Source organism: Ovis canadensis, chromosome 3 (genome assembly GCF_042477335.2).
Source record: "Ovis canadensis isolate MfBH-ARS-UI-01 breed Bighorn chromosome 3, ARS-UI_OviCan_v2, whole genome shotgun sequence".
In the NCBI taxonomy this organism is placed as follows: Eukaryota; Metazoa; Chordata; class Mammalia; order Artiodactyla; family Bovidae; genus Ovis; species Ovis canadensis.
Window position 1 is genome coordinate 138,476,475 of NC_091247.1, and position 11,824 is coordinate 138,488,298.

The window sequence follows — 11,824 nt, forward strand, 5'->3', positions numbered from 1 at the left end:
CGCAGGAGACTCCGGGTAAGTTAGTCAACTTGTCCAGGCCTCTTGCGTGAAATGAGGAAGTAATATCTTAACCTCTGAAGATGGAAGGTTAAACCAGGTAACTGACAAGATTTTTAGCTTTAAAATGCATAATTCAATCCATGAAAGGGGTGAGCTTCCTCTCCTTCTTTCTGTCTACTGATCCCCAGAGGCCTCTTCTCCACATTTCACAGTTTGAGCAGCTGTCTCCACCCAGCCATGTCTCACTAGCCCATGAAATCCAGGCTCATTCATCCTCGGGCTGTAAGAGGACACATCAAGGTCAGGGAAGTCAACCTGACTTCCCAGCATCTCGCCCATGCAACCCAGGGTCACTGTGGAGCTACAGCGTGGGACATTTACACTGCCCACTGACACCTTCATCACATCCGGCCCCAGAGGGATGGTCCCCGGGACTTCTCAGCCCAAGCTCTCAGGCCAAACCCCTCCCTCCAGCAATCCTGCCCTCCCAACCCTGCCTCCTCCAGCTCTCTGCCTCGCCAACACACTCTCCTTAAGCACACATGCACAGATGCAGACACACAGACACACACATGTCTACACATTTCTTCCTCATCTGCTTCCTGGGTTCACATTCCCTACCCTAAGATAATGCGCCTCCTGAGAGTTGCCTCTTCTCTCCTTTCTAGTGCTCGCTACTAAGTAAAGGAATGCCGTCTTCCTTGTCTTCTAGGAAGTCTTCTGGACCTCCTCCTCATCTTCCTCCATCTTCCCTCCTTCAGTCATTCCCAGTCTTCTGTCATCAGAATCACAAGAAGGTGTGATCCAGTAGCTTTTGACCAACTCAACTCACAAGCTCTTGCTAAGGGGCGGTGGGGGGTGGGGGGGGTTGCCCAGCAGGCCCCTCGGTGTGGGCTATCAGCCTCACCTCACCATCAGCCTAGGAGTGCCCCAAGGCAGGGCCCAGGCTCCTCCCCTCTGGGTCTCCCTTCAGTCCATTCAGGCAGTGTATTACTCCTGGTTCTGCTCCCTAGGAGTGAGGAGCAAAGTCAGAGAAAGCAACCTGAACAGGGATAGGATTCTGAGCCCCACACTTTGTCCTGTAAGTTTAGTGTCAGAGGACAGGCAGCTAGAGGGGACTGATCTCCGGTGTGGTGCTGCTTTCCTTTAGTAATCCAGGACTCCTCTGAATGTGTGTGTGTGTGTGTGTGTGTGTGTGTGCGTGAGGGGGAGAGAGACACGCGAACCTGCATGGAGGGGAGAGGAACATGCAGGTCTGAGGCTCTAGGAGTCTAGTCCTGCCTGGGGTTGGAGTACTGGGGAAACTGGACTCCGAGGCTCACTGCAGCCTCTCAGCGGATCCAGCCCCAGGCCCGCATCTACAGAGGGCGGCGGCGGCTGCAGGACTGACACAGCTTAGGCTCTGGGCATGCCTCCATACCCCCTGGGTTTGCATCTGCTCCGTCCAGTGCACCAATCCACATCGTTTCCTATGCTCTGCGGTTCAGTGCAGTCCCCATCTTCCCTTCTCGTCCACACTCAGGGCTCGGAGCTTAGAGCATCTGTTAGGATGAACCATATAAAATCCCTGATGTTCTATTGGTTTGGGGGCCTATAAAACCTACTGCTTTGGGGTCTTCTCTCCTCAAAACATTTTTTTTTTAACTCCAGGCTGAGGAGACAGGGGAGCAGACTGAGGAAGGGCGAAGAATAATAATGGTCTAATATTTATTGAGCACATACACTGATTATAGGTGTGTTACATTTATAATCGCAGCGCTAATCGCATCTAAGGTTTATTTCCAACATTTTACAGGTGAGTAAGCCCAGGTTAGAAGGTTACACGGTGAGGAACTAGGGCTGGGATTCAAACTCAGCCCAAGAGCCACTGCTTCACAACTGCCACCCGCAACTAGGGAAGTCCAGGAAGAGACTGGGAGCCAGCGATCCTTGCGCGCAGCTTCACAAAAGGAAGGCAGGGGGGAAAAACAGACCAAACTCAAACTGTCTCAGACCAGAAGAGCCCCAATCAGAGGGGGCGGGTCAAAGCCCAAGGATCACATCTGAAACCTAAGGTTAGACGGGTCAGAGAAACAGACAGAGGGCCCGGGAGGAGGCTGGGAGGCTCCCGCCGCCGTGGGCAGAGCGCGGGGGAGTGGGAAGACAACGTGGAGGAGGCCAAGACCGGTGCAGATGAGCTGAAGGACAACGGCGCGGAGGAAGCGGGCTACGTTGTCTGCGAAGCGAAGCAGAGATCGATGGCGGCAGCAGGGGGAGGAAAGATAAAGTTCAGGCGAAAGTGTGGATGGCGGGAGGGAGGGAGAGACCCTGTGGAAGAGACACGGAGACTGCGGCAAAAAGAGGACCCGAGGGTTAGAAGCAGAGCACGGAGAAGGGGGGAGCTGGACTCAGCCGCAGTGAGAGCAAGTGGGAGGGAAGGAGGCAGGGAGAAGGGAGGACGAGATAGACCCGAAAAAGAGAGCCAGAAGCTCACTCTGGCCGTCTGGTGTGAGAAGGGACCTTCATCTCAAGGACACCGCGAAACACAGATGGATGGTGGAGAAGTGGGGGAGCCGCGACCCCGGCGGGGCGGGCACCTGCCCAGCCTGCCGCCCCCGCCGGCGCGGTCCTCGCGCCCGCCGCCCCCGCGCCGCGCCCTCCGGACCGCGAGCGCCCCCGCTACCCTGCCCGCCCCCGCCAGGCCCAGCCCGTGCTCAGCGCTGGCATGAAATTGGCTGCAGCCGTAATGAGTCCGCGCCGCGCGGAGGAGGCTGAGGGCCCGCCAGGGAGCCCTGCGCGCCTCGTTTAGCTTGTTTATTGTTCAGGCCTAATTAAAACGTTCCACCGCTCTGCGTTTACATCCGCCCCCCGCTAATGAATTCTCGGCCGCCGGGCGATTTCGGAAACTGCCGCGGGCCGGAAGGGGGGTAGGAGGTGGCGGGACTGGGGAAGGAGTGAAGGGGAGGGGGACGCGCACAAACACACACGCACCAAACACACTCGCTGCACACACCCACACCCTTCCACGGCCAAAGGAGCAATTAGACATCCGATGATTGACTCCGAGGTCCGAGTGAGTGCCCCCAGCCCCGTCGCCCCAAACCCTGGCAAGCAGGCGTTTGGAGGGGATGGAAGGCAGGGTTTGGATGAGGAGTGGGGAGAGGGAGGTCACGAGTGAGTGTGTGTGTCCTGTGCGTGGCAGGCCTGCGTGTGTCTGTGAGCACACCTGCTCCCGGAAGCGCGACCGGGGAGCGGTCTTGTGTGCACAGGTCTCTGTCTGTCTGCCTGTCTGTCCGTCCTTCTGGCTGTTCAGGCCGGTTTCTCTCCCACAGAGGGAACCTGCTCTTGGCTTGCAGTGTTCCTGGTGGCTCTGGGCGCAGCATTTTGTCATTTTGCTGGTTGCCTCCTTGTCACAACCTCAGCGAGGGCAGATGGAGCCAGTGGAGGGAGAGAGACAGTCAGTGATGCTTGGGTAGCCAGGGCTCCCTGCTGGCCCCTTTCCTCCTGCAGACACACACACACACACACACATTCAGCCCTCCACTGCAGGTAGTCAAATAAAATACACAAAAAGCAACCGAAATGCCATTCACACTTGACCACATGGAAACACACAAATGAACAAACACTCACAGACAGCAACTTGCCAATCACACACATGTAGATTAAAAGACCACCTGTATGAACATGTCCCCCTGCCACACGTGTGTGCTCACACACACACACAAAGACATGCAAACTTGGGTACACACTTCTCCAGGCAGTTGTGTGTGAACTGTCACTGCTGACACATCTGTGTACCATTCAGTGGGCCCCAGTTCCTCTCATAGAAAATTCAGATCACCCAGCCCCACCTTCAAAATCTGCCCCTCTCCATTCCCTTTCATCCTGGTTCCCCAACCCAGCTTTTTATTCCAGGCCAGCAAAGCTATTCCTTGCCTGGATTATGGTTTGCTCCTGCTCCAGAACCATCAGAGAGGTGTTCTTCTCTTTTCCTACTCCGTTCCATGCCTCGTTGAGTTTCTCCTTCCACAGCCCACACATAATTCTCCTCCTCCAGGCAGCCTTCCCTAAGGAACTGACTCTGACTCTTCCCTGGTCAGTTGCACTTGTTGATCTGGGCAGTGGTGAGTGTCACCAGGCCACCGTGATAGTACGTTGTCAGGGAGAGAAGACTGTAAGCTCCCCAAGGGCAGGGCCACTTGACCAAACATTTCAGGCCAATGTCAAGCTGAATGTGCCAGGCTTCAGTGCCAGCCTGGGATGTTCCTGGGAGTCCTATTACCTGGTTTTAACAAACAGAAAAATGAAACTAGTCCTCAAGAAGCCATCAGGAAAGTCTTCTGTCACATCTTGCAAGTATCTCCTTCAGAATGACCTTTCGGTGCCACTTGGGAGGACACACCCTCCACTGGGCCTTCCCACATTCACCTTGTTCTTAACTGTAAATGCTGCTTCCCATCTGGGCACTACCTCATCCTCCAGTCTTGGAGAAAACTTGGCTCTTTTGGAAAATTAGATTCATCCTAAAGAATAAAAATGTGCAGTATAGCTCAGAGCTGTACTGCATGCTTTAAAGGTGATTCCCCAAAGAGGAATGTCAGGAAGGACCAGGCAACTGCAGCAGCAGCAGGTGAAGATGCTACTTTGAAGAAGATGGCATGCATTGGATTAATAAGGTTCTTTGTATTAATAAAAAGATAAGGTTATCCTAAAAATCCACTCGTTAACTTCCCCTCCCAACTGACCCGAAAGGTTGTTTTATCCCAGCCCAAGATCTCTGAAGAGACAGGTGCCTGCCCACTATTCCCCTGTCCCCTTACTCTGCCTTCTTCTCAACAGCCAAGTCTCTCTCCATGCCCCTCTCCCTCCTGCACTTAAAGGCTGCCTCCCTCTCAATGTCTTTCACCTAAGCACGCCTCGGTCATATTTCTTTCTACACCTCTGTCTTTCTCTGTCTTCTGTCAATTTCTCTACTGCCTTTTTCAATATCAGTTTCTCTACACACACACACACACACACACACACACACACACACACAGCCTCTCCTCTTAACTAGTCCCAGGTGGTGAGACACCAGCAGAGTCTAGCCTCAGGGTCTCCATCATGCTCTGGCTTCCATCTCCTCCTTCCCTTCTCTCTCTCGCTCCCTCTGTTACTCTCTCTCCCTTCCTCATTACTCTCTGTCTGTGATCCTCTTCCCTCCAGTCGCGGGTGGATCTGTCGTGGGCTCTGGGTCCCTGACTTTCGGTTTTCCCCTGGCCTTGGGTCCACTTCCTATCTCTGAGTCCCTGTCTGTCTCGGCTCTCTCTGCCCTCTGGGTGTCTGTTTTTGTGTCTGTCCCCCATCTTTCTCTCTGCTCTCCGGATGCCCCTCTCTCTTCGCTCGCTCCTATCTCTGACTCTGTCTCTCCCCGTCTCTCCGTTTCCTTTCTGCCAGCGCCTGTCTCTGTCCCCTCTGTGTCGCGGTCTCTTTTCATCTCCAGGGGGCCGTGACCCACTCGGCCCTTTTGCTCCCCCAGCGTCGATCGTGGCTTGAATCTACTGGGCCTTTCTGTCCGCGTCTGTGTGTCTGTCTCTCTCTTCTCGGCCCCTCGGCACTGCCCGGCAGTCATGGGTGGGCTGGCGCGGAGGGCTTCAAGGGGCGGGGGCGGGCGGCCCTTTGTGTGGAAGATTGACGGCCGCGCGGCGCAGCCTCCGCAGCGCTGATTAGGATGCAGCGCGGGCGCCGACTGCAGCATTCTCCTCCCCGCCCAACCGTCTCCGCGGCTCCAAACCCCTGCCCCTCCGTGCCCGCTCAGGGTCGTGTGGCTCACCCCTCCCTCGCCCCAGTTCGTCCACTGGGAGCCACTGGAAATTCTGGGCGGCACCTGAGGGCCCCCTCTCTCACTCAAGTACCCACACGTCTTGGGTATTTTAAGAGGAAAGGAACGAGGAGAGGTGGGAGGCCGCCTGGAAGTGCTTTATCCGAGGGGGGCAGGTGTCAGGAGCGCGAACAGAAACGCGCCCGGGGACTTGGCCTCAGCATCATCCCGGATCGAGAATGGCCTCGCAGCTCCTTGCTCCCTTCCGGCAGGCACACGCGAAGCAACAAGTCCCGGGAGGAGACACACATGCGTGCCCCTCTTTCACCTCCACCCCTTCATAGGACCTATAACCCTTCGTGGTGCCTAGGAATCTCCCGAAAAAATTACTGACATATTTCACCAGTTCTCCCAAAATTCGCACCAACATCTGTGGAGCTCAGTTCCTTTAATTATGTCTCCTCATTCTCTCTGCCCACTCACCGCCCGCAACTCAATATCTGCCCTCTGGACAATTCCCTCTGCAAAGCCTTCCAAGCACCCCAGTGATTATCGCACTTCAGCTCCAAATCCCAGTTATTCCAACCACTCCACCCCAGCATCTACATGGTGTTCCTCCCGCCTCCTCCTCCTCCCTCATCCACCCCAGTGCAACCTGGCCCACTGGGTTTTTCCCCAAAGACAAGTCAGTCACTAACGAGCACCGAGTACTAGAAGGGGAGGGCCAAGGGCAGCCGGGTGGGTGGGAGGGATTTCCAGAGCTAGCAAATAACGAGCCCTGTCAGCATCTGTCAAATATGCCATCTCCCTCCATCATCCCTGTCTCCTGCCTCCTGGCTCCTGCCAATCCATCTCCCTGTTGACGACTGAGCTCAGGTACAAATTCACCGAAGCCCAGACGCATAATGCCTGGTCCACTCCAAACCCATTTTCTCCAAAAATATCACTAGACTCCGATGTCGTTCTTTGAAAACTCCTGACGATCCTAGGAAACTGGGGTGTAGATGAAACCCAAAGAAAAAGAGAAATTGCCCTCTCTGATCAAAATCTTGCCCTCAGCCGCTTGTCTCCAACGCACACCCCCAAAAGCAAAACTTAAAATATCAGGCAATAGTACGGAAGGTCATATCTCAGGAAGACCTTCCCAGCTTTAAGGAAGTCGTAAGGGCCTCAAGAAACTAGGGAGATGGTGAGGGGGTAGGGGGCAGTTCTTGGACAACCCCAAATCGCTTCTTGTAATATAGTCGATTTCCACCAGGGGGCGAGGAACGCGGCTCTGCGGATTTAAGAGGAACCTTCTCAGCGGCGACCTGCAAAGAGTTCGCCGGCCACATGAGGGCGGCAGAGAACGGCGCTCCCTGCCGAGCCAGACCCCCGGCCCTGGGTGCTGAGACTGAACAGGCTGGGGGTGGGGGGTGAGGGGAGTCTTGCTCCAGCAAGAACCCATGATTTTCCAAATTCAGGAAACCCCTCTTGCTTCCCTCTCCACCAGCATCTCTTCTCTGGCTCTCAGGACCTACCATCCACCCCAGCCCCCTTCCATTTTCTGGTCCCCCTGCACTGGGTCCACTGGCACAGAAAGGGCCTGTGGCTTTTCCATCACGATTGTACAGCAAACTCCAAAACTCAAAGAAGTGATGTTTCATAGGGTTTCAGCTGACAACTCGGAGAAGGCAATGGCGACCCACTCCAGTACTCTTGCCTGGAAAATCCCATGGATGGAGGAGCCTGGTGGGCTGCAATCCATGGGATCACTAAGAGTCGGACATGACTGAGCGACTTCACTTTCACTTTTCACTTTCATGCCTTGGAGAAGGAAATGGCAACCCACTCCAGTGTTCTTGCCTGGAGAATCCCAGGGACGGGGGAGCCTGGTGGGCTGCCATCTATGGGGTCACACAGAGTCGGACACGACTGAAGCGACTTAGCAGCAGCTGACAACTGAAGCCAGACTAGAACCCAGGTTTTCTTAATTCTTAGTCCAGGGCTCTTCCCATTGTGCTGGTTGCCATTTCTGAGAGAAAAGCATACTTTACAGATCCCAATGGAAAACCAGCTTACAAATCAGTGTCAGAAATTCCCTGGAGGTCCAGTGGTTGGGACTTGGTACTTTCACTGCCGTGGGCCTGGGTTTGATCCCTGGTTGGGGAACTAAGATCCTGAAAGTCAAGTGGCATGGCCACACACACACAAAAATCGATGGCAAAGCTACACTCTTCCCCCCGTTTACATATGTAACTGGCGCACGTGGGACTGTTAACCACAGGGCACAGAGATGTACCCACTTGTCCTTGGGCATACACAATCCTCCACCCCTCTCTCCCTACTTCCTGAACTACAGGAGAAACTTCTCTTCATTTATAATTTGCAATTTTCATTATATTTGCAGAGGCACCTTAAAGTGGAGTCAGAGAAGCACTTTCTCCGTTCTAACCTCGGTCCTTCCTACCACAGCCCTGTTCGGGTGGAGGAGAGGGGCCCCTCCAGGTCTCTCTCTCCCAGTGATCCTCTGTCCCAAGCCTTTCACTGCCCGCTTGCCTCTCCCACCCCTCTGCTGACTAGCCTCCTCCTCTTCCAGATCTTTCTTGCCACTGGCTCTCCTTCAGCCTCAAGAGCTGAGTCACCTAGGAAGGTGAGCACAGAAAAGGGACAGAAGGAAAGGTGGGAGAGACAAGGAAGAGAACCTAGCCTCAAGTCAGGAGAGGTCTCTGTCCTCCTCTCTTTACACTCAGCTGGAGTACTACCTAGGGTATGACCCCAGCCTTCTGGCTGGTCCTCACTCCTTCCACTCTCCTTGGGGCTAAAGAGCTGATGAAGGTGAGAGGCAGTGAGGAGGGATGGTGCCTGTGGGGAGGGGTGGGAACTCTTGCAAACTCCAGAGTCATGGGCTGAGTAAGTGCATACAGGGATGCCACACCCCCACCACTTCCGCATAGCCCCCACATGTGCATCCCATGTCATTCCCTATCCAGGACTCATTCCTTATAAAACAAGAGGAGAAAAACTCCCCAACCTCTCAAACACCTTATTCCAACTTTCATCCTCCAGGGGAGATCTGAAAAGACAAAACCCTCCCCTTGTCTTCCCCCCTCCCCATGTGCCTCCTTGTCCACTCTGGCTTTCGAGATGTCCCCCTAGACTCTCTGAGACAGCCCCCACCTTCCGCAGAATTGGGGAGGCACCAGCCAGAGCCTCCTCCCCACAAAAGACGGAGACAAACGCCAATCACATTGGGGCCTCTCGCGGTGCCCATTCTGCTATGAATTCCCAAGGTCAAAACCATTCTGGTGTTATTAAAAACATAAATGTTGCATACCAGGCAGCAGGGGAAAAAATTATAAGGCAGCCAGACGAGAGGGAGATGGAGGGGCCGGTAATTGTCTTCGTCTTCCCAGAGTCAAGCTCCACGGGGCTGGAGCCGCACACAGAACATTGCTTTTTAATTTAACTCAGTAAGGTCAGCAGCAGCAAATGAGGCAGGGGAGGAATGGCACCTCAGAGGGAGGGCGCTGGGGCACAGCCCCCCACCCGGAGCCCGCAGAGCCAGGGCTCTTGGCCAGGATCTCCAAGCAGTGCCAGCAGGAGCAGAGGGAAGATAGTGGGAAGAATTTCGTGCCTCTCAGCCCACCACAGAGGGAGAAGGCAATGGCACCCCACTCCAGTACTCTTGCCTGGAAAATCCCATAGACGGAGGAGGCTGGTGGGCTGCAGTCCATGGGGTCGCGAAGAGTCGGACACGACTGAGCAACTTCCCTTTCACTTTTCACTTTCATGCATTGGAGAAGGAAATGGCAACCCACTCCAGTGTTCTTGCCTGGAGAATCCCAGGGATGGGGGAGCCTGGTGGGCTGCCGTCTATGGGGTCGCAGAGTTGGACACGACTGAAGCGACTTAACAGCAGCAGCCTACCACAGAAAGGAGCTGGACTAGGGGCTGGAGGAGAAGGGACCATTGTGAGGGCTTCTGAGGAACTGGGATTTGGGTGCAGGGAGAGAAAAAAGCTCCAGAGGGACCCTAGGTGAAACCTGAAGGACTCAGGCTGGTGGAGACAAAACCTTCCCCCAACTTGGCTCCCCACAATACCCACTCTACGGATCACAATAATAAGGGCCATGACTGAAACTCAGGGGTTTGCCTTCCCCCAGCACCTGTGAATCCTGAGGCCCAAGCAGAGAGAGTTCTCCTGTGGACCACTTTGTCCCATCTCCAAGAATCCAGCAAGACAGGGGAGTGGAGGATGGAGAACCTGAGGCAGAGCTGTGCTCCCTCAGAACCGTCCTCGCAGGTTCCTTTCTCCGGCCGCCTTCCCCTCTGCAGCCCTACTAGCTATACGGTGGTTCTCTCCATTGCCAGGGCTACAGGAAGGACTGGAGTTAGACCACGGAAGGGTCTTTCCAGATTAACCTCTTGGTCATGGCCACAACACAGGCCAGGGTAGGGAAGGCTAAGAAATCTAGGCTTTTCGGAATAGGCCCAATGAACTGAGCATGATGAAATCAGGGAACCCAGAGAAGATGGGCAATCTCCTGGGTATGGTGGGCTTGGAAAGACTATGCAACTATCAGAAGCAGTGGCATCCAAATACACATTGGGGTTTATTGGGAAGTTCTTCTGCAGGTCAGACCTCAAATCCTCCAGCTTTAGTTTCAGGCTATTTCTTTTAGGGCTCTTTCGGGGAGGGAGAATCTGAATAGCAGGTTTGAGACTTGAGGACAGAGTTTCCATTGTCTCTCTCCATCTAGAAGTGTCCTTGCCACTTTCCTCCCAGATTTCTACTCTCCTGTCAATGGAGAATTCAAAGCTCCCTGAAGAAACCACCAACGTCAATTAGGAATTCTGAGGCCTGCTACCCTCACAGTGCACACTCCTACTGGCCTTCCCAGCTCTCTTGCCAAGGAGGTCCCATTCTTGGCACCAGGACTCCATCCTTGCAGTTCTCAGTGTCTGCCACAAGGTGGCAGCCGACACATCGACAGGTCTAGAACTAGAGCGGGTGCCTCACCAGCGCCAGGACCCTCTCCTCCACCCAGATCTCCACTCACCCCAACCCCTCCTCCCTAGGCAGGATGCCAACCCTGCCTAGGCAGGGTGGCATCATAGTGGAGCTTCCTGCCACTCCCCACACCAGGCCAGCATCCCAAGGGCCCCAGGAGAATAGTGTAGAGGGGCCTGTTAACTGGACCAGAGTCAACCAAGAACAGGAAGAGGAACAGGAGCGAGGGGTGAGGCCTAACACAGAATAAAGACCAGGAAGGGTCTGTATTGCCACCTCCCTCCTCAGGAGGAGATCCAGTTGGACACCATTAGCTATCCCATCCCCAGAGCGCAGAAAGGGGACAAGGTTCAGTCAATTCTCCGCTGCAGTCCTGACCCTTCTGGTGCATGGAGAGGGGTCCTGGGAGGGAGGAGAAATCAGTCCTGCCTTTGAGGCACCTTCCATTTGGAAGTGGGAGCAGGGACAAGTTATGCAGCTGGAAAGAGCAGACAGAAGAACCAGGAGAGACTTGCAGCTACCCTGGCAGTGGTTTAGAAGGAGAATGTTTGGGATCCAGAAACAGGAGGATTAATCAAGGAAGACTTCCCAGAGGAGGTGAGTATGAGGTGATATTGCAAAGGGTCAAGAGGCTAGTCTGCAAGAGGAGGAGGAGACGAAATGGTTCAGACTAGGCATAGACTATGAGGCTAGGAGAAGGCAGGGAGGAGCAAACGACATGAGGGCTGCCCCTGGATGCATCCAAGAGAGCAGATGGTGGGGGCCTGCAAGGGGGATGGGAAATTGAGGAACAGGTGTTGGCGGGTGAGAGGCCTCGAAGCCCAGCTGGAAAGACTGGGAAGGAGTCGCTGAAGGCTTCAGCAAGAAGAAGGGGGACAGTCCCCCATTAGCTGAAGTATTCCTCCCTCTCTCCCCAACTCCATAAAACCAAGAGAAGAGAAGAAGAGTCAGGTTCCTCAAGGGGACACAAGAAGGATTCCTAGACTAGGAGTCAGGGGCTTAGGACACTGATTGAGTCTTCCCGCCTCTGAGGCTCTAGCTGCTGTCTG